At 50.8% G+C, this 22,383-nt stretch overlaps 1 protein-coding gene and 1 long non-coding RNA gene across 4 annotated transcripts in view; one reads left to right on the top strand and one right to left on the bottom strand.

The window, feature by feature from the left end:
- Nucleotides 1–170: 170 nt before the first annotated feature.
- LOC142248939 (uncharacterized) lies at nucleotides 171–20,505 on the bottom strand. The gene is made up of 4 exons (XR_012724964.1): nucleotides 20,104–20,505; nucleotides 2,644–2,773; nucleotides 336–516; nucleotides 171–252 (listed from the first exon to the last, which is right to left on the bottom strand). It is a non-coding gene; the product is annotated as an uncharacterized LOC142248939 (long non-coding RNA).
- Nucleotides 14,467–22,383, top strand: part of FGGY (FGGY carbohydrate kinase domain containing) — a 298,106-nt gene continuing 290,189 nt past the window's right edge. For all 3 annotated transcript variants that reach the window (XM_075320405.1, XM_075320406.1, XM_075320407.1), the window contains exon 1: nucleotides 14,467–14,552. The gene's annotated coding sequence lies outside the window, so the exon portion shown is untranslated. The remainder of the gene's footprint in view (nucleotides 14,553–22,383) is intronic.

Genomic DNA, 22,383 nt, shown 5'->3' with positions numbered 1-22,383 from the left:
AATTCTTAGACTGGGAAGGGCCAAATAACCATGAACCTTCCCAGCCTGATAATACCAGCCCCTAGCTGTCCTCTTTACCTTGGCTGCTTATCAAAAATTGAAGGGACCATACATTGTCTTTTAAAATTATTTCTTTATTTACTTCCCAGCAGTGACCTGGGAGTCAGAGTTGCGTCCAGGCATCTTCCCCGTGTTTTTCGTCATGGATGATGCTCTGTGACTCTATATTGCCCTCATCATTGGCCTCCATGACTGTGAAATATGAGAAGCGAGGAGAAAATGTAATTTCTGTGAAATCTTCATAAGACACAGAGAGAGTAGCAGCGTCCTCATACCGAAAGAAGGAGCCAGCTGGTCCTCTTACTCAGATTGACAAGCCTCTGGCCCTCCGCCATTTTTCTTCATCCCACCCAAAAACAGCCATCTGGGTTCGTGAAGCCGCTCTCTCCATTATATTTCTATACGTGTTTATCTCATTTGGCCTCTAAATCTTGGAAGCGGCTCCTGGACGGATGACTACAATAAAGAGAAAACACCAACTTGTTGCAAGTCGCATATGGTGCCATCCCACTGAGCCGCACACAAATACACTTATTATTCCTGTCTTATTTTTTTTAGAATTTTTTTTTATTTTTTTATTTTTGACGACTGAGCGTCAGAGATTACTGAAATCTGAAAAGTACCAGGGTTGTAGCCGGGGCTTGTGCAAAGAGAGGATTTATAATGTGTGTTTTGTAAGAAAGGTTTAATACGAAACTTGCACAAACATGAAAGTTTTAATTTGAAGCAAGAAAAACATGATCCTCGGGGCACTCCCGTCATTAATTCATATGTACGCAACGTCAGCAATAACTAAACCTGCTCCGCGCCACCTCTGCCTGTAAACGAGAGGCTGCAGAGAAAGCAACCCCGAGCTACAACACCGGCTGAGATTATAGGGGGCAAATGGGGCATTATACAGCAAGTAGTGCAATGTAATGTATAGGGGCAGTATTATAGCAGTTATATTCTTGTACATAGGGGCAGTATTATAGTAGTTACATTCTTGTACATAGGGGCAGTATTATAGTAGTTATATTCTTGTACATAGGGGCAGTATTATAGTAGTTATATTCTTGTACATAGGGGGCAGTATTATAGTAGTTACATTCTTGTACATAGGGGGCAGTATTATAGCAGGTATATTCTTGTATATAGGAGCAGTATTATAGTAGTTATATTCTTGTACATAGGGGCAGTATTATAGTAGTTATATTCTCGTACATAGGGGCAGTATTATAGTAGTTATATTCTAGTACATAGGAGTAATATAGCAGTTATATTCTCGTACATAGGGGCAGTATTATAGTAGTTATATTCTTGTACATAGGGGCAGTATTATAGTAGTTATATTCTTGTACATAGGGGCAGTATTATAGTAGTTATATTCTTGTACATAGGGTCAGTATTATAGTAGTTATATTCTCGTACATAGGGGGCAGTATTATAGTAGTTACATTCTTGTACATAGGGGGCAGTATTATAGTAGTTATATTCGTGTACATAGGGGCAGTATTATAGTAGTTATATTCGTGTACATAGGGGCAGTATTATAGTAGTTATATTCTTGTACATAGGGGGCAGTATTATAGTAGTTATATTCTTGTACATAGGGGCAGTATTATAGTAGTTACATTCTTGTACATAGGGGCAGTATTATAGCAGGTATATTCTTGTATATAGGGGCAGTATTATAGTAGTTAAATTCTTGTACATAGGAGCAGTATTATAGTAGTTATATTCTTGTACATAGGGGGCAGTATTATAGTAGTTATATTCTTGTACATAGGGGCAGTAGTATAGTAGTTATATTCTTGTACATAGGGGGCAGTATTATAGTAGTTATATTCTTGTATATAGGGGCAGAATTATAGTAGTTATATTCTTGTACATAGGGGCAGTATTATAGTAGTTATATTCTTGTATATAGGAGCAGTATTATAGTAGTTATATTCTTGTACATAGGAGCAGTATTATAGTAGTTATATTCTTGTACATAGGGGGCAGTATTATAGTAGTTATATTCTTGTACATAGGGGCAGTATTATAGTAGTTATATTCTTGTACATAGGGGCAGTATTATAGTAGTTATATTCTTGTACATAGGGGCAGTAGTATAGTAGTTATATTCTTGTACATAGGGGGCAGTATTATAGTTGTTATATTCTTGTATATAGGGGAAGAATTATAGTAGTTATATTCTTGTACATAGGGGCAGTATTATAGTAGTTATATTCTTGTACATAGGGGCAGTATTATAGTAGTTATATTCTTGTATATAGGAGCAGTATTATAGTAGCTATATTCTTGTATATAGGGGGCAGTATTATAGTAGTTCCAGAAAGTCTAGGTATTTAACAGTAAAAATGCTTGCACTGAATAATGCTTTCGTCCCCACTGATGTTACTCTTTTGGGTGAGATCTACAGGTTGGACGCTTGATGTGTGATTTATTAAATAAAATCAAATTGTATTAAAATATAATAAATATATAACATATTTTCATTTGCATCTAGCACATGGTTGTTTTATTGCATTTATAAAAATTTAAACTAAGAAACAGTAAAAATAAGAAAGAATATGTGATATCCAAAACTTGATTTACTATAGTTTTAAATGCAGAACAATGTGAGAAGGTTTAATATTAGCCTCGTTCAGACACGACATCTGCGCTCCATTATATTTGGCATTCTTGTGGGAAAATCCGGATTTCTGCTCTTCTTTTGTTCTGTTTTCTGCAAATAAAACCTTATGTGACAAATAAGAAACACAGTAAAAAAGAAAAACAGTTTAAAATACTCTTACAAGATATATGTGATGTGGAGCATATCAAGATCGTCAGCTACAGATCCGCTATCACAGTAACTCACCCATAGATCCCCATAACAGAGCGTCATCCACAGATCCCCCATAACAGAGCATCATCCTCTGATCCCCCATAACAGAGCATCATCCACAGATCCCCCATAACAGAGCGTCATCCACAGATCCCCCATAACAGAGCGTCATCCACAGATCCCCCATAACAGAGCATCATCCACAGATCCCCCATAACAGAGCATCATTCACTGATTCCCCATAACAGTGCGTCATCCACAGATCCCCCATAACAGAGCATCATCCACAGATCCCCCATAACAGAGCATCATCCACAGATCCCTCATAATAGAGCGTCATCCACAGATCCCCATAACAAAGCGTCATCCACAGATCCCCCATAACAGAGCGTCATCCACAGATCCCCCATAACAGAGCGTCATCCACAGATCCCCCATAACAGAGCGTTATCCACAGATCCCCATAACACAGCGTCATCCACAGATCCCCTACAACAGTGCATCATCCACACATCCCCAAAAACAATGCATCATCCACAGATCCCCCATTATAGTGGTCCTCCACAGATCACCCATAACAGTGCATCCTCCACATATCCCCCATAAGAGAGCATCATCTACAGATCCCCCCTAACAGAGCATCATCCATAGATCCCCCATAACAGAGCATCATCCACAGATCCCCAAAACAGTGTGTCATCTACAGATCCCCAATAACAGTGCATCATCCAGAGATCCCCAATAGCAGCATATCATCCGCAGATCCCCCATAACAGAGCATTATCCACAGATCCTACCTAATAGATCATTATCCACAGATGCCCCATAACAGAGCGTCTTCCGCAGATCCCCATTACGGAGCGTCATTCACAGATCCTCCATAACAGAGCGTCATCCACAGATCCCCCATAACAGAGCGTCATCTATAGATCCCCCATAACAGAGCGTCATCCATAGATCCCTAATAACAGAGCGTCATCCACAGATCCCCCATAAGAGCGTCATCCATAGATCCCTAATAACAGAGCGTCATCCACAGATCCCCCATAACAGAGCATCATCCACAGATCCCCCATAACAGAGCATCATCCACAGATCCCCCATAACAGAGCGTCATCCACAGATCCCCCATAACAGAGCATCATCCATAGATCCCCCATAACAGAGCATCATCCACAGATCCCCCATAACAGAGCATCATCCACAGATCCCCCATAACAGAGATCACTTTTTTTGGATTTAGCTGATTTCCCATTGGTTGGGTGGTGTCATCGTCTCCAGATTTACCGTTTTTCGGTGTATGACATAGCGCCAGGATCCATTTCTGAGTCACCTTGTACAATCCTCTCCCTTCTCTCCGGCTCTGCTCATTTCCATACTGATTACACCATGTTTTGTATGTTCTTGCTTTTCTAGGATCCTCGGGGCTGAGATTTCTAATAATATTCCCATCCATTTTCACCTCCGGATGGTGATATCATCGTGTGCTACTGACAATTACCAACACGCGACTTCATATTCCAGGTCTGCGCCTTCACCGCTTACATCAACACGTTTACATTTCCCAGATAAATCATTTAAGGAGGGGTTTTTTTTTTTGTTTAATTTTCTGCCTCGTTAAATATTAAAGTATTTCCCCTAAAATAAGAATTCAAAAATTCAAAAATCATTCAAGTTTTTTGTTCATTTCCTTTCAGGTTCTGAAGTTACTTTGTTTCTTTTGTTTCCAAGAGTTTCTAATTCTATTTTCCTTTTTTGTCATTTTTTTGCCAGAATTTGTGTTGCAGTACGGGGCATTCCTGGTATTATCAGGACTTATTAATGGAAAGTCATTATGAAAAGGTGAATAGTGTGGACACTGTGGAACGTGGCCGCTTTATTTTTTGAATTGCCGTTATGTAATGCCGGCTTTCTCCTCCAGTATCCGCTCATACGAAGGGCTGCTGATAAATCTTTGGCTTTACCCAGAAAGAAACGAGATAGGATGATGAAACTTTCCATCTATTCCACATACTCTCCACCGATGACAACACACTTCTTACATCAGTATTCCAAGTTCTGTAAGCCGAGCAAAAAGAAAGATTTCGGTTGTGCCTCAAACCAGGCATCCGTAGCAGCCATGGCATCAGAAATGGTGTGAAATTTGATCCCTTGAGGTGTTTCTTCAGGTTTGGAAACAGATGATAGTCGGAGGGAGCTAGATCTGGTGAATAAGGTGGGTGGTCAACCACCTGGAAGCCCACCTCTGCCAGTCTTGCCGCGGTCGCTTGTGTAGCGGAGGCGTTGTCTTGCAGGAACAAGATTCCTTTGGACAGCTTTCCGCGCCTTTTGGCCTTCCAAAGCTACCTATACCAATGAATATTGACAGCCGGAGCAATGGAAAGTCAGGGAACATTCTGTGCAGCCAAACGTTATGACCTCCTATGGCCCGAAACCATATGACTGTGTCACCCATAACACCCACAATCCAAAAGACTGATAGGTAATGCACATTGTGATCCCCAATGGGGACAGTGACAATCACTTCTGTAAAGCGCTATGCAATTAATAGTGCTATATAAGTGAAAAAATATCAAAAGATAAATAGAAATGATGGTGTGAAGCCTGTAGCAATCTTTGGCCACTTGACCTTTGATCGTGTAGCCTCAGCCCCAGCATGTTCCAGTTAACGTACCCAATAGTGGTTCCTGTTTTGGGCTACTATGACCCTTCCATCATAGATATAGCATTATGCAATGAGGCTTGACTTGGCTATATACTCTAGCAATGGTCTATATTTGCCCTGGTGGACAGGAGTGAGGCAGATGTTGACGGATCTGCAAATTAATACTAGAGACCAATCACCTTTCCCTGTGCATAAATCTGCAGCCCCCCTGGATGAATATACATTATGCAGGGTGATGTGTAAATGTGGAGATCCAGGTGAGGCTCTTCCTCCTGATGAGATAAGATTTGGGCTCACGTCCATGAGGATCCGGCAGGAAGCATTGGAAATGTATCGGCATGTGGAGTCCTATACTGCTGAGGCAGGTGATAGATCTTCATAGTGATGCATCATCATCTCTCCAGGTCCCGGGCAGCCCGGGGCTGACGGATACAGCTTCTTCATCAGTAGCAGGAAGACTCCAGAGAAAGCTGTTTCTGGAGGAGAAGGAGGGTCACCCTGATCCCTACAAGAAGGACATGTAGTGCCCCTGAGACACTCAGGGCACTACAAGGAACTGCATCCTCTTGGGGATGCAGGACCTACCCTCTGGGACCTGGAGTACCAGTGCCGATTCCACCAAAACACGACCAAAATCCTAGTTCTCCACTCTACACTGGGCATAGAGGATTAACCATGTAAGGGGATGGTCGCCATGTGAACGAGTCCCTGGGTATAGCCAGCCTGGTGGGAGGGGGTCAGTGAGTCGGTAGTAAGGAGAAAGTGACTGAGCTGGGTCCATGTAACGGTGACCACGGGGGCACAGGAGAGAGGTCGCCAGGACGGGTAACGGAGATACCGCTGGGACTGGGGCACGCACGGGGCACAGGGCCCTAGGTCAAGTGCAAGTTTTAGACTGTTTGGCAAATACCTGCCCGGTGAGGACACCTTCACGGACTTCACCGAACCTAATAATCCGGGGGCATCAGCAGTAAATTAGGATCGGGGTTCGGACACTTACCTCCCTACAGGGTCCGCACTGCCCGCTGTACGGAGGAGACTGTACCCCAAAACGGTAACTCCGCAGCATCACTACAATACAGACAATGTAACTCCGCAGCATCACTACAATATAGACAATGTAACTCCGCAGCATCACTACAATATAGACAATGTAACTCCGCTGCATCACTACAATACAGACAATGTAACTCCACTGCATCACTACAATATAGACAATGTAACTCCGCTGCATCACTACAATACAGACAATGTAACTCCACTGCATCACTACAATATAGACAATGTAACTCCGCTGCATCACTACAATACAGACAATGTAACTCCGCTGCATCACTACAATACAGACAATGTAACGCCGCTGCATCACTACAATACAGACAATGTAACTCCGCAGCATCACTACAATACAGACAATGTAACTCCGCTCCATCACTACAATATAGACAATGTAACTCCGCTGCATCACTACAATATAGACAATGTAACTCCGCAGCATCACTACAATATAGACAATGTAACTCCGCAGCATCACTACAATATAGACAATGTAACTCCGCTGCATCACTACAATATAGACAATGTAACTCCGCGGCATCACTACAATATAGACAATGTAACTCCGCAGCATCACTACAATATAGACAATGTAACTCCGCAGCATCACTACAATATAGACAATGTAACTCCGCAGCATCACTACAATACAGACAATGTAACTCCGCTGCATCAGTACAATATAGACAATGTAACTCCGCTGCATCAGTACAATATAGACAATGTAACTCCGCGGCATCACTACAATATAGACAATGTAACTCCGCTGCATCACTACAATACAGACAATGTAACGCCGCTCCATCACTACAATATAGACAATGTAACTCCGCAGCATCACTACAATACAGACAATGTAACTCTGCGGCATCACTACAATATAGAAAATGTAACTCCGCAGGATCACTACAATATAGACAATGTAACTCCGCTGCATCACTACAATACAGACAATGTAACTCCGCTGCATCACTACAATATAGACAATGTAAGGCTATGTGCGCACGTTGCGTACAAGCCCTGCAGAAATTTCTGCAGCGATCTGAAGAGCACATGTGCGCTTTAGATCGCTGCAGAAATGTCCGTAGTGAGCGCCGATTCCATGCGCTCTGCCTGCAGCTCCTGCCATAGACAGAGCAGGAGCTGCCGGCAAAGCGCAGGAAAGAAGTGACATGTCACTTCTTTTTGCGCAGCGCTTCGGCAGTAGCCGAAGCGCTGCGCTCTTAAACGCCACGTGCGCACGGCCCCTGCACAGTCTCCATAGACTGTGCAGGGGACGCAGGACGCATGCAGTTACGCTGCGCTACAAAGCGCAGCGTAACTGCATGTTTTTACGCGACGTGCGCACATAGCCTAACTCCGCTGCATCACTACAATATAGACAATGTAACTCCGCTCCATCACTACAATATAGACAATGTAACTCCGCTGCATCACTACAATATAGACAATGTAACTCCGCTGCATCACTACAATACAGACAATGTAACTCTGCAGCATCACTACAATACAAACAATGTAACTCCGCTGCATCACTACAATATAGACAATGTAACTCTGCAGCATCACTACAATATAGACAATGTAACTCCGCAGCATCACTACAATATAGACAATGTAACTCCGCTGCATCACTACAATATAGACAATGTAACTCCGCTGCATCACTACAATACAGACAATGTAACTCTGCAGCATCACTACAATATAGACAATGTAACTCCGCTGCATCACTACAATATAGACAATGTAACTCCGCTGCATCACTACAATACAGACAATGTAACTCTGCAGCATCACTACAATATAGACAATGTAACTCCGCTCCATCACTACAATATAGACAATGTAACTCCGCTGCATCACTACAATATAGACAATGTAACTCCGCTGCATCACTACAATACAGACAATGTAACTCTGCAGCATCACTACAATACAAACAATGTAACGCCGCTCCATCACTACAATACAGACAATGTAACTCTGCAGCATCACTACAATATAGACAATGTAACTCCGCAGCATCACTACAATATAGACAATGTAACTCCGCTGCATCACTACAATACAGACAATGTAACTCCGCTGCATCACTACAATATAGACAATGTAACTCCGCTGCATCACTACAATATAGACAATGTAACTCCGCTGCATCACTACAATATAGACAATGTAACTCCGCAGCATCACTACAATATAGACAATGTAACTCCGCAGAATCACTACAATACAGACAATGTAACTCCGCGGCATGACTACAATATAGACAATGTAACTCCGCTGCATCACTACAATATAGACAATGTAACTCCGCGGCATCACTACAATACAGACAATGTAACTCCGCGGCATCACTACAATATAGACAATGTAACTCCGCAGCATCACTACAATATAGACAATGTAACTCTGCGGCATCACTACAATATAGACAATGTAACTCCGCAGAATCACTACAATACAGACAATGTAACTCCGCGGCATGACTACAATATAGACAATGTAACTCCGCTGCATCACTACAATACAGACAATGTAACTCCGCTGCATCACTACAATACAGACAATGTAACTCCGCAGCATCACTACAATACAGACAATGTAACTCCGCGGCATCACTACAATATAGACAATGTAACTCCGCGGCATCACTACAATATAGACAATGTAACTCCGCTGCATCACTACAATACAGACAATGTAACTCCGCGGCATCACTACAATATAGACAATGTAACTCCGCAGAATCACTACAATATAGACAATGTAACTCCGCGGCATCACAACAAGATAGACAATGTAACTCTGCGGCATCACTACAATATAGACAATGTAACTCCGCGGCATCACTACAATACAGACAATGTAACTCCGCGGCATCACTACAATATAGACAATGTAACTCCGCAGAATCACTACAATACAGACAATGTAACTCCGCGGCATCACTACAATATAGACAATGTACTCCGTGGCGTCACTATCCCTCCACCGCAGGCTCCTGTCCCATTCGTGTAGATAGCACAGGTTAATCGCTCGTTCTAGACGGTGTTATCCGGTAATCCAGACGTAGATGCCTCGTTACACTCAGGTGACCGGCTGCGAATATGGAGATTTCCTTCTAATCTTGTTTTTCTCCCGTCTAATCCTCCATGATGATGTTTACCGCCATCTCACTGTCGTCAGCTGAAAAGCTTCATAAAGCGAAATCTGTCATCACTTCCAGTTAAAATTCCAGTCATTTACTCAATCGCCTGGTGAAATTCTCACCCTTAATGGAAGATTTGAAAAGACATCCACATCTTAGGTGCAACCCTCTATGGGGCACGAGGGGCTTCAATTTAGGTCCACTTCCCAATGATATCCCCCATCTCTCCAGGCAATAGAGACTCATGGAGAAGGATGACATTGATGATCACACTGACTTTCCTCAGCATTATATAAGAGTGTCAGACTAAGGACCGATAATATGGCTCGTCTTGGGTCCAGAATGAAGTTCCAACTTTTTAAACTTCCCAGAAAGTGTCCACCAGGTTTTACATAGGGGGGGGATTCTATGGTAAGGATCAAAATATGGTTCCCTTCTGGTGGTAGTTCCCCCTTTGCATCCCTAATCTCTTGTGTCATGAAGTCCTGGCCCTTGTTCACTCTCTACCTCCTCTTTCCAATCCATTGTTCATTCCCTGTGTGAATCATGAAGGTCATCAACCACTAAAAAATGGGTTTACTCAACCTAGGAGCCCCATAGGATTATTTAAAAACCCCATTCCAGCACTCCTCCTTCACTGTCCTGAATGTGACTGTAAGACTACTATCTGCAGCAGGAGCCTCTCCCCCTCACCCCTGTCCGCATAGGACAAGAGATCACAAAGCCCTACTATTATGTCTGCCACTGGGTGACGCTAGATATTACTTGCGTGCAGTGAATGGAGATGTAGTCAGACAAGCTGAGGTCAGAAGCCAGGAGGTAACAACAGGACACTGTGAGCAGACAGAGACGAGGTAAAGATATAAGCCGAGGGCCAGGATTACAGGAGAGTACGTACAGGATACAGGGAGCAGGTGGGGACGTGGTCAGGAGGAGGTCCGAGGTCAGAAGCCAGGAGGTAACGACAGGACACTGTGAGCAGACAGAGACGAGGTCAAGATATAAGCCGAGGGCCAGGATTCCAGGAGAGTACGTACAGGATACAGGGAGCAGGTGGGGACGTGGTCAGGAGGAGGTCCGAGGTCAGAAGCCAGGAGGTAGCGACAGGACACTGGGAGCAGTCAGAGACGAGGTCAAGATATATGCCGAGGGCCAGGATTTCAGGAGAGTATGTACAGGATACAGGGAACAGGTGGGGACGTGGTCAGGAGGAGGTCCGAGGTCAGAAGCCAGGAGGTAGCGACAGGACACTGGGAGCAGTCAGAAACGAGGTCAAGATATAAGCCGGTGGTCAGGATTCCTGCAGAGTACTTATAGGATACAGGGAGCAGACGAGGGCATGATCAGGAGGAGGTCTGAGGTCACAAGCCAGGAAGTAACAACAAAAACAGGGAGACAGGCAGAGAATAGTCAACAACAGTCCAGTCGAGAGCCAATATCAGATCACTAAACACTACGGAAGCCGAGAGCATTACTGTAACCAGGAAATATGACTGTCAACGTTCCGGATGCTCCCTAATGAAGCAGAGCAATCACCAGGAACGAGGAGCATCTGCGTAGGCATCTCCCAGGACTAGTGTAGAACCCAGAGCTGAGAGACAACCCGTCAATAGGTGTTCAAGACAAACAGCAGAACATCCAAACCTGCAATAAGCTCTGCACGATGGAACAGCAAGTACCGGCTCTGCAGGAGAGCATGGCAGAACATAACATCGTCACATCAACTACCTTGGCTTACTATGAACCAGCAAGGCTTTAACCTCTTAGACCTCCAGTGCACAGCAGCGCTCCTGGCCACCGGGCTGTGCTGTACCGGAGACGACCTCTTATCGTGGCCCCTTCATTTTCAGGAAAAGTCCAGGTGGTCGGACCTCGACGATTTTAAAGTGATTGCATATTTTAGTGAGATTCCATCAATTTATGAGATGGGAAAACCCTAAAGTGGACGCTCCTTAATCGGCTTCTTCTTATTCACAGTATATATATTATTAGAGGTGGGGGTGTTCTATAAGTTTCCCCCTCTTATAAGGCTATTGGTTTCATTTGGGGTCTCAGGTGCTCAGATAACTGATCAAACATGTTATTTTTAAGCCCCAGGGTTGTTGGGTCATGGAGACCGGGCACGGTATGGGCATATGTTCCATCATTGTCCATATTCCCATACTGGTCCCAAGCTCCGACCTCATGTACACTCCTATAGATTTCTATGTTTGACCACAGAGTATTGTCTTCAATAGCTCCTCCTGTAATATTCTGCGCTGGAAATACCAGACACGGAAGACTAATTATTACCCAACACTCGGGGAAGACATCTCAGCCGGGTCTGGAAAAATATTTAAGATCAGTCTGTCTGCGTATAAGGAGCCTGTATCAGCGGCGGCGTGACTCCTGCCCTCTGTATATACCCTGTGCTTCATATAAACAGAGGAACACTTGACATTTGATGGACGTCTAGTGGAAAACCTGAGTCGTCTGTGGAATAACCTGGTGTGAATGATACAAATGGATTTGTGTCCTGCAAATATGGAATGAGCTCATGAGCTGAGCCTGCGCCGTACAGCACAGATACCAGCCGTGTCATACAGCCGGCACCTGAGGCCAACTTCTCACGTTCCAGCTATATAAATTAGCACTGATCACAGCAGTTTAACCTGTTAGATGCCGTCAGCAATTATCAGTGATGGGAATGTGTCCCACTTGACACCCATCGCCCACCTATAACATGATTGTGGGGTGCCGTTATCACCTGGCAGTACACTGAAGGACCCATGTCTGCCATGTTTGTAAACCTGTAGCTGAGCTTGACAGATTTGTTATTTTTACAATATACTGCAATATGAGTATTGTACAAGGGACCACTGGCTCAAATCTCCCAGGGGAACTAATTAATAAATAAAATAAACAGTTATAAAATAATAAAAGTATATTAAAGTTCTGGTCATGTCTCGTTTCCCACAGCCGGCAGCTCTCATGCAGCTCCAAACCATGACCCTCCACCACCATGCTTGACTGTAGGCAGGACGCACTTTTCTTTGTCCTCCTCACCTGGAGCCGCCACACACACTTGACACCATGTGAACCAAATAAGTTTATCTTGGTCTCATCAGACCCCAGGACGGTTCCAGTAATCTATGTCCTTAGTCTGTTTGTCCTCAACAAATTGTTTTCTGCTTTCTTGTGCATCATCTTAGGAAGTGGCCTCCTTCTGGGATGACAACCTTGCAGAGCAATGTGATGCAGTGTGTGGCGTATGATCTGAGCACTGAGAGGCAGACCCCCACTCCTGTAACCTCTGCAGTGTGCGGTGTATGGTCTGAGCACTGACAGGTGGACCCTCCACTCCTGTAACCTCTGCAGTGTGTGGTGCATGGTCTGAGCACTGCCAGGCTGACCCCCGCACCCCTGTAACATCTGAAGCATTGCTGCCAGCACTCATACATCTATTCTGAAGAGATGACCTCTGGATATGACACTGACCACGTGCACTCAGCTTTGGTGATTGGCTGTGGCAAGGCCTGTTCTGAGTGGAACCTGTCTGGTTATACCGCTGTATGGTCTTGGCCACTGTGCAGTAGCTCAGTGTCAGGGTGGTGACAATCTTCTTATAGCCTCGGCCATCTTTATGTAGAGCAACAATTCTTTTTTCCAGATCCTCAGAGAATTCTCAGCCATGAGGAGCCATGTTGAACTTCCAGTGACCAGTATGAGAGAGTGTGTGAGGGATAACACCAAATGTAACATCCTGCTCCACATTTACACCTAAGACCTTGAAACACTAATCACATGACACCAGGGAGGGAAAATGGATAATTGGTAACAAGAAAAGATATAATAAAATATTTACAAAAATGTGAGGGGTGTACTCACTTTTGTGATATAAAGTACAAGCTGTTTACTATAGAGCCTGCAAGCTCTGCTCGGAATCTGGTTGGATCGCTGTGTCCGTCCAGCGTCAATGTCCCTGTGCTCCTCCAATGCGGCAGAGGTAAAGCTGTGACTGTTTGCAGCATGGGGCAGCGCACGGCTTGGATCGGAAACACGGCAATGCTGCTGGTGCGAACTGTCAATCATTAGGAGCACACTGCCCCCAGGAAACAAAGAAGCAAGGAGGCAGAGGAGAAGATGAGTACACCCCTTTATGAGCAACAGTGGTGTAGGCTGACAGTTTGGGCAGCTCCAAAGATCCATGGCCAGAAAAAGACCCCCGACGACTCTAAACCCCACCATAAATGACACAAATTGAAGGTATTTTCCAGTATAACAATATTTGATAGACTATATTGAAGCTCTCAGGCCCCAGGGTCCTGGTGGAGCTGCTGCCTCTGCGCTCCTCAGCTACACCCTGTTACCTCCCCTGGCTGTTACCTAGAGATAACACCATTTATTTGGAGATACATAGTAACAGTGAAGACCTAAATATTTGTTTAAGAAGTTTCCCCAAATTCCCAAGGACTCCGAACAAATAAAACGTTTCTTTATTTAGAGTTAATAAGTTGATATTAGTCCTGGAAAATCTCTAGAAGGGACGTGATGATGTGTACAGAAGTCAGGCCCAGCTCTGGAGCCCCACAGCCCCCCACCCAACATCTGCTGGAGAAGAATCAGACACAGGCGGGTACACAGTAACCTCAGACTGTCTGCCCCGGGCAAAGTGCACAGATCTGACCAATCCCAGATTGTGTACAGATCACCAATCACCAACAATCTGACAAAAGACACAGAATCGGCAGGAATTAGGAAGCGGAGATGGAAACATTGTAACAATCTGCTGTGAAAGTAACCACTGTATACTGTGCCTGCAAGTAAGTGTCTGCTCCACACCGTGCACTGCAGAGCCCCCACACCGTGCACCGCAGAGCCCCCACACCGTGCACCGCAGAGCCCCCACACCGTGCACCGCAGAGCCCCCACACCGTGCACCGCAGAGCCCCCACACCGTGCACCGCAGAGCCCCCACACCGTGCACCGCAGAGCCCCCACACCGTGCACCGCAGAACTCCCAAACTGTGCACCGCAGAACTCCCAAACTGTGCACCGCAGAGCCCCCACACCGTGCACTGCAGAACCCCCACACCGTGCACTGCAGAGCGCCCCCCCACATTGTGCACTGCAGAGCCCTCACACCGTGCACCGCAGAGAGCCCTCACACCGTGCACCGCAGAACCCCCACATCGTGCACTGCAGAGCCCCCCCACATTGTGCACTGCAGAGCCCCCCCACATTGTGCACTGCAGAGCCCCCCCACATTGTGCACTGCAGAGCCCCCCCACATTGTGCACTGCAGAGCCCCCCCACATTGTGCACTGCAGAGCCCCACCACATTGTGCACTGCAGAGCCCCACCACACCGTGCACTGCAGAGCCCCCACACCGCGTACTGCAGAGCCCCCACACCGCGCACTGCAGAGCCCCCACACCGCGCACTGCAGAGCCCCCCACAGAATCCACCACAGAGTCCCCACATCATCCACCAGAGGGCCCCCACATCGTGCACCACAGAGCCCCCACTCCGTGCACCAGAGGGCCCCCACACCGTGCACCGCAGAGCCCCAACACCGTGCACCGCAAAGCCCCAACACCGTGCACCGCAAAGCCCCAACACCATGCACTGCAGAGCCCCAATACTGCGCACCGCAGACCCACACCATGCACCGCAGACCCCCACATAGGGGGCTGGCATAACTTGAGTTTGATGGGTCCTGGTGCAAGGTTTGGACCTGGCACCCCCCCCCCACGTATTCTAACACCTGGGGTATGGAATGATGACGCCGACACTCTGGGTACGTGATAATAACGCAGACACTTGGGGGTACAGGATAATGATGATGACACTCGGGGTACAGGATAATGACACTGACACTTGGCTCTTTTCCTCAAAACCCATGTTTCCTCTGATCTGAAATCCCTCTATCAGCACCCAGCTTTCCTATGTTCTGAAATCCATCTTGTCCTCAGCACCCAGATTCCCCATGCTCTGCTATACATCTTTCCCTCAGCACCCAGCTTTACCATATCAGAGCATGGGAAAGCTGGGTGCTGAGATAAGATGTATAGGAGAGCATGGAAAAGCCGGGTGCTGAGGGAAAAAGCCTATTTCTCTCAGCACAAAACTTTCACATCACATGCTTGTATATTTGTCCCCCCTCATATATAGTTTTCCAAATACAATAATGGCCCCCGCATAACATTCTATACAATATAATGGGTCCCACATAACCCTTCATATATTAGAATGCACCCCCATAGTCCTCCATGTATTATAATGCATTTCCCATAGTCCTCCATGTATAAAGTAGCCCTCCAATTATTATAATGCAACTCCCATAGTCTTCCATGTATAATGCACCCCCATAGTCCATGTATAAGGTGTCTTTCATATTGTATTATACAGCCCCGTACTCCTCCATGTATAATGCACCCCCATAGACCTCTGGCCACTGTGTACTCGCTGATTAAGAATAAAAAAAAACAAAAAAAAAACAACAAGTCCTCACCAGAGGCATAGGTGGGTGTTCAACTCAGGGGGGAACCTTCTGAATGGGCCCCTAACCATGTTTACCCCTCTGTTCCAGTCTGCACCCCTCTATCCCACACAGTCTGCACCCTTCTGTAACACCCAGCACCCTTCTGCCACAGCCTGTTCCCTCTGGCATAGTCTGCCTCCCTCTGTCACAGCCTGCCTCCCTCTGTCACAGCCTGCCTTCCTCTGTCACAGCCTGCCTCCCTCTGTCACAGCCTGCCCCCCTCTGTCACAGCCTGCCCCCCTCTGTCACAGCCTGCCCCCCTCTGTCACAGCAAGCCTCCCTCTGTTACACCCTGCACTCCTCTGGCATAGCTTGGACCCCTCTGTCACACCCTGCACTCCTCTGGCATAGCTTGGACCCCTCTGTCACATTCTGCCTCCCTCTCTCACACCCTGTACCATACCCCTCTGTCATAGTCTGCCCCCCTCTGTCACACCCTGCCCCCCTCTGTCACAGCCTGCCTCCCTCTGTCACAGCCTGCCCCCCTCTGTCACAGCCTGCCCCCCTCTGTCACAGCCTGCCTCCCTCTGTCACAGCCTGCCTCCCTCTGTCACAGCCTGCCTCCCTCTGTCACAGCCTGCCCCCCTCTGTCACAGCCTGCCTCCCTCTGTCACAGCCTGCCCCCCTCTGTCACAGCCTGCCTCCCTCTGTCACAGCCTGCCTCCCTCTGTCACAGCCTGCCCCCCCTCTGTCACAGCCTGCCCCCCCTCTGTCACAGCCTGCCCCCCCTCTGTCACAGCCTGCCCGCCCTCTGTCACAGCCTGCCCCCCTCTGTCACAGCCTGCCTCCCTCTGTCACAGCCTGCCTCCCTCTGTCACAGCCTGCCTCCCTCTGTCACACCCTGCCCCCCCCCTCTGTCACACCCTGCCCCCCCTCTGTCACACCCTGCCCCCCCCTCTGTCACACCCTGCCCCCCCCTCTGTCACACCCTGCCCCCCTCTGTCACACCCTGCCCCCCTCTGTCACACCCTGCACTCCTCTGGCATAGCTTGGACCCCTCTGTCACATTCTGCCTCCCTCTCTCACACCCTGTACCATACCCCTCTGTCATAGTCTGCCCCCCTCTGTCACACCCTGTCCCCCTCTGTCACAGCCTGCCTCCCTCTGTCACAGCCTGCCCCCCTCTGTCACAGCCTGCCTCCCTCTGTCACAGCCTGCCCCCCCCCTCTGTCACAGCCTGCCCCCCCCCCCCCCCTCTGTCACACCCTGCACTCCTCTGGCATAGCTTGGACCCCTCTGTCACATACTGCCTCCCTCTCTCACACCCTGTACCATACCCCTCTGTCATAGTCTGCCCCCCTCTGTCACAGCCTGCCTTCCTCTCTCACAGCCTGCCCCCCCTCTGTCACAGCCTGCCCCCCCCCTCTGTCACAGCCTGCCCCCCCCCTCTGTCACACCCTGCCCCCCCCCCTCTGTCACACCCTGCCCCCCCCCCTCTGTCACACCCTGCACTCCTCTGGCATAGCTTGGACCCCTCTGTCACATACTGCCTCCCTCTCTCACACCCTGTACCATACCCCTCTGTCATAGTCTGCCCCCCTCTGTCACACCCTGTCCCCCTCTGTCACAGCCTGCCTCCCTCTGTCACAGCCTGCCCCCCTCTGTCACAGCCTGCCTCCCTCTGTCACAGCCTGCCCCCCCCCCCCCCCCTCTGTCACACCCTGCACTCCTCTGGCATAGCTTGGACCCCTCTGTCACATACTGCCTCCCTCTCTCACACCCTGTACCATACCCCTCTGTCATAGTCTGCCCCCCTCTGTCACACCCTGTCCCCCTCTGTCACAGCCTGTCCCCCTCTGTCACAGCCTGCCTCCCTCTGTCACAGCCTGCCCCCCCCCCCTCTGTCACAGCCTGCCTCCCTCTCTCACAGCCTGCCCCCCCTCTGTCACAGCCTGCCCCCCCCCCCTCTGTCACACCCTGCCCCCCCCCCCTCTGTCACACCCTGCACTCCTCTGGCATAGCTTGGACCCCTCTGTCACATTCTGCCTCCCTCTGTCACACCCTGTACCATACCCCTCTGTCATAGTCTGCCCCCCTCTGTCACACCCTGTCCCCCTCTGTCACAGCCTGCCTCCCTCTGTCACAGCCTGCCCCCCCCCCTCTGTCACAGCCTGCCCCCCCCCCCTCTGTCACACCCTGCACTCCTCTGGCATAGCTTGGACCCCTCTGTCACATACTGCCTCCCTCTCTCACACCCTGTACCATACCCCTCTGTCATAGTCTGCCCCCCTCTGTCACAGCCTGCCTCCCTCTCTCACAGCCTGCCCCCCCTCTGTCACAGCCTGCCCCCCCCCTCTGTCACACCCTGCCCCCCCCCCCCCTCTGTCACACCCTGCCCCCCCCCCTCTGTCACACCCTGCACTCCTCTGGCATAGCTTGGACCCCTCTGTCACATACTGCCTCCCTCTCTCACACCCTGTACCATACCCCTCTGTCATAGTCTGCCCCCCTCTGTCACACCCTGTCCCCCTCTGTCACAGCCTGCCTCCCTCTGTCACAGCCTGCCCCCCCCCCTCTGTCACAGCCTGCCTCCCTCTCTCACAGCCTGCCCCCCCTCTGTCACAGCCTGCCCCCCCTCTGTCACAGCCTGCCCCCCCCCCTCTGTCACACCCTGCACTCCTCTGGCATAGCTTGGACCCCTCTGTCACATTCTGCCTCCCTCTGTCACACCCTGTACCATACCCCTCTGTCATAGTCTGCCCCCCTCTGTCACACCCTGTCCCCCTCTGTCACAGCCTGCCTCCCTCTGTCACAGCCTGCCCCCCTCTGTCACAGCCTGTCCCCCTCTGTCACAGCCTGCCTCCCTCTGTCACAGCCTGCCCCCCTCTGTCACAGCCTGCCTCCCTCTGTCACAGCCTGCCTCCCTCTGTCACACCCTGTACCATACCCCTCTGTCACAGCCTGCCCCCCTCTGTCACACCCTGTACCATACCCCTCTGTCACAGCCTGCCCCCCTCTGTCACAGCCTGCCCCCCTCTGTCACACCCTGCACTCCTCTGGCATAGCTTGGACCCCTCTGTCACATTCTGCCTCCCTCTCTCACACCCTGTACCATACCCCTCTGTCATAGTCTGCCCCCCTCTGTCACAGCCTGCCCCCCCCTCTGTCACAGCCTGCCCCCCTCTGTCACAGCCTGCCCCCCTCTGTCACAGCCTGCCCCCCTCTGTCACAGCCTGCCCCCCCTCTGTCACAGCCTGCCTCCCTCTGTCACAGCCTGCCTCCCTCTGTCACAGCCTGCCCCCCTCTGTCACAGCCTGCCCCCCTCTGTCACAGCCTGCCCCCCTCTGTCACAGCCTGCCCCCCTCTGTCACAGCCTGCCCCCCCTCTGTCACAGCCTGCCTCCCTCTGTCACAGCCTGCCTCCCTCTGTCACAGCCTGCCCCCCTCTGTCACAGCCTGCCCCCCTCTGTCACAGCCTGCCCCCCTCTGTCACAGCCTGCCCCCCTCTGTCACAGCCTGCCCCCCTCTGTCACAGCCTGCCCCCCTCTGTCACACCCTGCACTCCTCTGGCATAGCTTGGACCCCTCTGTCACATTCTGCCTCCCTCTCTCACACCCTGTACCGTACCCCTCTGTCATAGATGCCCCCCTCTGTCACACCGTGCACCCCTCTGGCATAGCTTGGACCCCTGTCACACTCTGCCCACCTCTGTCACACCATGCCCCCCTCTGTCACACCATGCCCCCCTCTGTCACACCGTGCCCCCCTCTGTCACACCGTGCACCCCTCTGGCATAGCTTGGACCCCTGTCACACTCTGCCCCCCTCTGTCACACTCTGTCCACCCGTTGTCACACCCTACACCCCCCATATCTTCCTCTTCTCTCATTACCTGTCATGTGCCCCCATTTTCTACAGCTTCTCCTTTATCTTCTGTCTCCTCCCGCACGGGTCACATGGGCTTGATGTCATCGCAGGTCCTGCCACCTAGCAGGTAGTTTCTTCTGTCTGGGCAGATTACAGCCTCCTGCCTCTGCGGCTCATGTATTAAATCCCCTTTTGCCCTCCACCTTGGAAAAAAAACAAACCCCGCTGGATTTGCTGGTTGGCAAAGGGGGATGGGGGTTTAAAACCAAACAAAAAACGGGTGTCTTAACAGGGCCCTGGGTGGTAGTAGCTCTGGGTGGGCCCCTCTAGGTCTTGGGACCGAGCCAACCGCCCCCTCTGCCTCCCCAGTAGCGTAGTTACGGGTCCACTCCTCACATCTCTTTCCCCTGTTGCTCAGGTCATGGTGTCTTCCCGTCCTGCGCTCCACGTCTCAGCAGTCGCACGATAGTGACGTCACCACGTTCTGCTGTGCTGAGACGTGGAGCGCAGGTACAGGGGGAGAATGAAGAGGGATGGAACGGAGCGCGTCATCCTTCATCATTGCTGCGTGCCATGACGGGCGAGAGGGGCCCAGTGCCGCCACTGGTATCTGACTGCCTGCCTGCCTGCCTGCCATATAGCGGCCGCGTGATCTGCCACTGAGTGGAGCTGGCTGCTTTTTTGCAGGGCGGGCCTGGGACCCTAACCCTTCGGGGCCCGGTCGTGATGGCGACCGTGGTCATTACGCCTCTGCCGTAGAGCCCCACCACACCGTACACCATAGAACCCCACCATGCACCGCAGAGCCCTACCATGCACCGCAGAGCCCCACCACACCGTGCACCGCAGAGCCCCACCACACCGTGCACCGCAGAGCCCCACCATACCGTGCACCGCAGAGCCACATTATGCACCACAGAGCCCCACTATACCGTGCACCGCAGAGCCCCACCGTGCACCGCAGAGCCCCACCGTGCACCGCAGAGCCCCACCATGCACCGCAGAGCTCCACCACACACCGCAGAGCCCCACCGTGCACCGCAGAGCCCCACCATGCACCGCAGAGCTCCACCACACACCGCAGAGCACCACCACACACCGCAGAGCCACATTGTGCACCACAGAGCCCCACCATACCGTGCACCGCAGAGCCCCACCACACACCACAGAGCCCCACCGTGCACCGCAGAGCCCCACCGTGCACCGCAGAGCCCCACCGTGCACCGCAGAGCCCCACCGTGCACCGCAGAGCCACATTGTGCACCACAGAGCCCCACCATACCGTGCACCGCAGAGCCCCACCGTGCACCGCAGAGCCCCACCGTGCACCGCAGAGCCCCACCGTGCACCGCAGAGCCACATTGTGCACCACAGAGCCCCACCATACCGTGCACCGCAGAGCCCCACCGTGCACCGCAGAGCCCCACCGTGCACCGCAGAGCCCCACCGTGCACCGCAGAGCCCCACCGTGCACCGCAGAGCCACATTGTGCACCACAGAGCCCCACCATACCGTGCACCGCAGAGCCCCACCGTGCACCGCAGAGCCCCACCATGCACCGCAGAGCTCCACCACACACCGCAGAGCCCCACCGTGCACCGCAGAGCCCCACCATGCACCGCAGAGCTCCACCACACACCGCAGAGCCCCGCCACGCACTGCAGAGCCCCACCATGCACCGCAGAGCTCCACCACACACCGCAGAGCTCCACCACACACCGCAGAGCCCCACCGTGCACCGCAGAGCCCCACCACACACCGCAGAGCACCACCACACACCGCAGAGCTCCACCGTGCACTGCAGAGCCCCACCACACCGTGCACCGCAGAGCCCCACCACACACCGCAGAGCCCCACCACACACCGCAGAGCCCCACCGAGCAGCGCAGAGCACCACCGAGCAGCACAGAGCCCCACCACACACCGCAGAGCCCCGCCACACACCGCAGAGCCCCGCCATACACCGCAGAGCCCCGCCATACACCGCAGAGCCCCGCCACACACCGCAGAGCCCCACCACACACCGCAGAGCCCCACCACACACCGCAGAGCCCCACCACACACCGCAGAGCCCCACCACACACCGCAGAGCCCCACCACACACCGCAGAGCCCCACCGAGCACCGCAGAGCCCCACCACACGCCGCAGAGCCCCACCGCACCGTGCACCACAGAGCCCCGCCACACACCGCAGAGCCCCGCCACGCACCGCAGAGCCCCACCACACACCGCAGAGCCCCGCCATACACCGCAGAGCCCCGCCATACACCGCAGAGCCCCGCCATACACCGCAGAGCCCCGCCAT

Source organism: Anomaloglossus baeobatrachus, chromosome 8, assembly GCF_048569485.1.
Source record: "Anomaloglossus baeobatrachus isolate aAnoBae1 chromosome 8, aAnoBae1.hap1, whole genome shotgun sequence".
Lineage (NCBI taxonomy): Eukaryota > Metazoa > Chordata > Amphibia > Anura > Aromobatidae > Anomaloglossus > Anomaloglossus baeobatrachus.
Note: the sequence above shows the minus strand (reverse complement) of the source record. Positions and strands in the feature narration are given on the sequence as shown.